This window comes from Pagrus major, chromosome 6 (assembly GCF_040436345.1).
Source record: "Pagrus major chromosome 6, Pma_NU_1.0".
NCBI lineage: Eukaryota > Metazoa > Chordata > Actinopteri > Spariformes > Sparidae > Pagrus > Pagrus major.
In genome coordinates, this window is record NC_133220.1 from 23747609 (window position 1) to 23753608 (window position 6000).

A 6000-nucleotide genomic window follows, 5' to 3' on the forward strand; every position below is an offset into this window, starting at 1 on the left:
TAGGTGTATGGTTCATGAACTTTTGTACTGAATGCATTAGGAATTGTTCAGCAAGTTCTTCATTAAATGTCTAAAATCGACTAGACCTTCGTTTATTTACTTTGTTGAGTCATGTTATGAGTTATTATCCCAAATGTTTCAAGGAGTGTTCAAATACAGAAAAAGTTTACAAAGGGTAATGATGCGTTTTGTTTGGTCCTGTCGCTATAACTTCCGGGAGAGAGTGAGTGAGAAGGGAAGTCGGCAACTGAGACTAAACATGACGTGTATAAACTTTAAAACATGACCTTCTGTATGAACATTTTTATGAACAGATAGATTTTTATGAGAAATGGTGGTTGTTTATTAGTGTGTTCACCACTAGTGAAGCGAGTAAGACTGTCGGATCATTTGTGTTTATTCATGCGAGTCACACAAGTGTCTATTCGCCCCAAACAGCCCGATTACTTTACTGTGCATCAGCCTCATCAAGCTCTCATCAAGCTAGAGAGCCATGCCACACACAAAGGGTGAGTGTGTGTGTGTGTGTGTGTGTGTGTGTGTGTTTGAATTAAGGTCAATCAATGAACTCAGCACTCACCAGCGACTCCGGTTCTCTCTTGTCTTCTGTGCAACTTCATGAAGTTGAATACATCTCTCCTCCAGCTCCAGTCAGCAGTCAACACAGTACAGTAAACACCTGACAATGGCGGTCACCTCCTCGGATTGCTGCTGCAGTCAGGTTTATAAACAGGAGTAAAGACCCCTTGCCTGAAGTACTGTTTTTTGGTACGTGCAATTAAACATTTGCCAGTTTATTTCAAAAACAACAAACAGTTTAGCAGCGACAGGGAAACAGATTAACCTGCCAGATTCATATTTCTTAAGATCCCAGAGGACCCACCAAACACAAAATGTGACAAGAAATCTGTCAAAGCGTGTTACAACATAATCTTTCTAACATTTTTAAATTAGCAAAGAGCACACAGTGATGTGACAAGCTGACAAAGTAAAAACAATCTTGTTAACAGTGTTGATTTGGTCACATTGATACAAATATCTCTTGGCATATCCTCAGAGGTATTTCTACATTTAGTCCACTAAGGATGGGTCTATCAAAATGTCAGAGAGAAGCACACAGCGAGCTGAAACACACACACACACACACACACACACACACACACACACACACACACACACACACACACACACACACACACACAGAGGCCTCAGAGTCAGTGAACGTCTCGGCTCGGCTCCTCAGAGAGGAGCAGTCAGTCACGGCTGTGTGTTTCTGCATGAATGGTCAGACTGTTCTTTGAGGCAGTGACGTATCAGACAAATGTCAGCGCACCGACCACCACATTCACAGTGTTGAGCCAACAGCTGACAACATTTCAGCTCTCTCTTTCCTTTTCATCCAACATCCCACTTCTCCTTCATGTACTTCAAACTACATAAGGGTGAAACTCCAGACAGACAGAAAATGAAAAGTAAAGCAGTTCTTACTATTTTCTTATGATTTATGAGCACTTAGTGCCAATTATTTAACTTTTAATTAGTCAAATGCTAATGCTTTCACTTCAGATAACCCCTTTTTGCTGAAGTACACAGATAAACAAAGACATCCAATCAACATTTATTAACCTAAAACTCCCCTGTATGGATGTTACATGTACTTCAACCTCTTCATGTCCGGTTAGCAGGTTTTCCTAGCCTGCAATCTATCACCAACATGGTTATAGCACTACCCTGCAGTGTTGACAGTTATTGCTGCAAAAGTGTTGTATCACAGACACAATGACTACCTGGGGAGAGTATTACACATACACTTTGAAGCTCATCCAGGGATATACCCTGGCCTCCGCCCTATGAAAACTGGATTTGGCCCCAGTAACCCCCGCAACCCCCTGAAAGGGGGGATAAAGCGGTAACATCTCCGCGACCCTCACGGAAAAGCGGTCAAGATAATGAACTGAACTGAACTTTGAAGCCATTTAGTGTCAATGTCGCGTAATGTCAATCACTAAAATGCAGCAAGCATCATTTATTGACTGAAGCTGCCCAAGTATCCAAAATATTCAGCACTGTCAACAAACACTAACCCCCCATAGCTGCATATAGATCAGAGTAAAGCAGAGCCAGAGCTCCCTGATAGTTTCACACAACATAACAATCACAACATGCTGAGAGAAAAATGAGTTTGACAGTAGAGAGTCTCTCTGGGGTAGCCTAACGGGCGATGAAACTAAGCAGGTGGAGGCGGTGGAAGTGAATAACATAATTTATGGCAGGAATCAGTCATTTTATGGACATTTTGATCCCTCTGAAGAAACAGATTACCATTTTGGGAAATAAACTCATTGCTTTCCTGCTGAGAGTTACACAGGAAGAGCAGTACCACTCTGATGTCTGAATCTGAAAATGAAGCTTCAGCCAGGAGACAGCTAACCTGAAACAGCTAACCTGAATCTGTCCGAAGGTTAATGTCCCATATTGTAGAAAGTGAGATTTCATGTCTTTTTTGAGTAGTACTAGGTAAATAAGATGAGGGTATCAAAACACTCAGTACACAGAGAAATGCACACAGCACACATTCGGACACTGTGCCTTTAAATAAGTTATCAGGACTTCTGTGGAGTGGGCGGAACCTACCCAGGGCTGGCCAATCAGAAAAGACTGGGCTTTGAGAGGAAGGGGGGCCTTGAAGAGACAGGAACTTCAGACAAAGGATGAACAGCGGTGCTGCAGTGGTGGACAGTATATAAGGATATTAATGTGATGTTTGAACATTAAAGCATTTAAATATTTTCTTGACTGCCAAAATAAAAGTATGAATGTTAAAATGAGCAAAAATTGGGAATATGTGTTTTACAATTAAGTTTTGCAACAGATTAAACAAACATAACATAATAGTGAGATACAGAGGTGCTGATAGGAGGATTTAGTTATTGTCACACAGAACCAGGCTAGCTGTGTCCCCCTGTTTAAAGTCATTGTGCTAAGCTAAGCTAACCATAGGATTTTGAAGTGTGATGGTGATGGTAAGATGTCCCTATAATGAGTGACACTCATGTTTCTGTTTTATTTCCAGATGCTGTTTCCTGTGTCATTCTTCACTTTAATGTTTAAATGTGAGGCCACACTGACCTAATTTAAACCTTGTAAAAATTAATTCTGTCGTCAGGTATGTAAATTCATCTGTCTACATGATACCACAAAGCTGGGACTCAGTTAATGTTCGGACCTCAAAGAAAGATATAAAATAGTGACATCCACATATACCACAGAACCGTGTGGAGGTCGCTCTGCAGCTCACTTAGGAGACACTGCTCTGTTCCACTGCTGCTGTCTGCAGCATTACAATGAGCTTTGGCTCTCAGTCTGTCTGAGTCGATATTGGAGCCAGAGGAGAAGAAAGAGAACGAACAAGAAAAGGGGAGCGGTTAAAAAATAAGGGGGGCAGGTGAGCCTTCACAGCGTCCTGAGATAAAGGAAAATATTCTCTGTTGTCTCTGCTCTCTCTAATTAAATCTGTAGTGACAAATTGAACGATTAGTAAATTACGTCTTAGGATAGATACACTTTCTTCTTTTCCACCTACAAATATGTTTTGATTAATTGCCTTAATTAAAGCATGTTTTGGTTCACTGATAGTCTCACTCTTTGAGATTCTCTCATAGATGTGTGCAACCAGCTCTGACGGGGTCTTCATGGTGGGTGGACACTGCTGGAGAATGAAACACATGTTACACAGTAACTGAACAGCTGTGACAAAGCCTCTAAACTATCTGCTGACAGCGAGGACTTGTGTGGGCAGCAATTTACAATTAATCTCCCATCAGTGTGCCGTCACATCTTGACTCAAGGCAGCGTGTTGATGCAGTTGCCTCTTAGGTAAGCAGTTTTATTAATGGAAATGACCTAGAGCAAAACTGCTACTTTTGTTCGCCCACTGTTACATCTGCATGAGCTTAACCACTTCTACGACTGTGTGGATTTGGGAAGTGTTTGTGTAATCAGTGCCAAAATTTAAGTGTTAAAACAACATTTGTGTTTATTTATATGCTCAGGAGTGTTTCTTGGCCAAGTGCAGTGACATCTTGGTCTCCTATGGTTGCCTGGCGACCTCAAGGCGGCAACTCAACTCCAGGAAGTTGAAATGGCCCTAGACCTAACCATCTGTAAAACTAGACATTTTTACATTTACGTTTTTATACGATTAAACACAATTGTTATAACTCAGTCAAATCACACTAACATTTGTAATAATGTAAATAATTAAAAAAATAGTCTCAAGATCAAACTTTATGCAATAGTGTACCATGTGGTTCACTCCATATCAGAAGATAAAGATGTTGAAAGTGATTTTGAAACAATCCATTTTTTTTTGCAGCTTTTAAAGAACACAATTTCCCAGAGGCCTTAGACCAGGTCACCAGCATGACAGAAACGACGAATCTGGGGCAAGTCACGGGGGTATAGACATGTCTGTACAGCAGGACAGAGAGGACTGAATGATGAGGGGAGTTTTTAGACAGCAGTGACAACAGTTAAAAAGTTGAGAAGCTAAATTTGTTTCCATTTAACTGTTTGTAGGAGCATTTTCAATTTGCACGTAAACATAAAAAGTGGAAACGCTGAATTTTTAAAAAAAAAAGTTGAAATGTCATCAAAACTCTTTAGGCTGTGGTGGAAAAGTACAAAAAGCAAAGGACACAGGCTGCGCAAATTAATCATGACATACACAAAGAATGTGTCTTAAATGTCACTGAAGCTTCTGTTCTAGTGAAACATCAGATCTGTGTGGAGCCATGAGAAAACTAACATTTCACAGACTAATACATAAAGACACAAATGCCATATTTCCTTTGTGCTTTCTATTTGGTTTTCCACTGTTTGACTGGCGCTCCTTTAATGACAGCATTATGGGCCTTCTTCTTAGTTCAATGGCACCAGAGTGAGAATTTGTGCCACCAGCTATTTATCTCTGCGTTCATATCCTAGTATTTGCTTAAGAGTGGTGCAATGCACATTAATTCACTTTTTCTCCTGCAGATTTTCTAGAAATTTGGGTAATATTTGAGCTACAGTTTAATGAATACCTGCCCAATGACTTTAGAGGAGAGTGTCGGTTTCTGTCATGTCTGAATTTAGGTCATGTTTTTGTTTTCTTTATCTTTTCAGTTCTGTTTCCTGTTTTATTTTGGTGTCTCCTCTCGTTTCAGATCCCATTCCTGCCCTTGTGTGTTTCCCGATGTTGTGGTTGTCTGTCCCTCCCTGATGTGTTTCACCTGTGTCAATTTATCCCCAACCTCCCTTGTGTATATAGTCTGTGTGCTCCCTTCTCTCTCTGCCAGTTCGTCTTTACCCTTCTTAGTAAGCGTGCCAGCATTCTTCCTAGTGTATTTGCCTCTTAGTGTTTTTGACCCTGTTTTTTGGACCTTACCTTACCTTGCCTCTGCCAAGCCCTTTGTGATTTGTGTTGCCATGCTGATTGATTTCCTGTGTACTGAACCAGCCTTCAGTTAAAACTGTATTTTTGGAAAACCTGAACTGCCCATTTGTCAACTTGTAGTTTTATACCAATGTGTTAGAAAATGGCAAGTAGGGTCATGAAACACGCTTCAGCTTTTCAGACTGATGGACAGAGCCACGCTAGCTGCTCCACCTGCCTTTTCAGTCTTTTTAGCTTAGCTAACCGTCTTCAGACTCCAGCTTCATATTTTAACAGTTTTATAACGTTCCCTTTTGAAGAATAATGTTCAACTTGTTTCACTTTGAACATACAAGTCATTTCTAAAGCCTCTGCAGGTGTCTAAACCTCTAATCCTGTTTTTCACACAATGGCTCACTTTAAAGTCAAAGAGTTACATGACAACTTTTATTTTTGACAAATTGCTTTAGTCCAAAAATATTTAAGTCTGGATTGCACCTCAAAGATTAACATTTGTATGTACGGGATGAAAAATGTGTTTTCCTCTCAAACAGCCTGAACAGTCTGTGAGAGAAAGAAGAAAG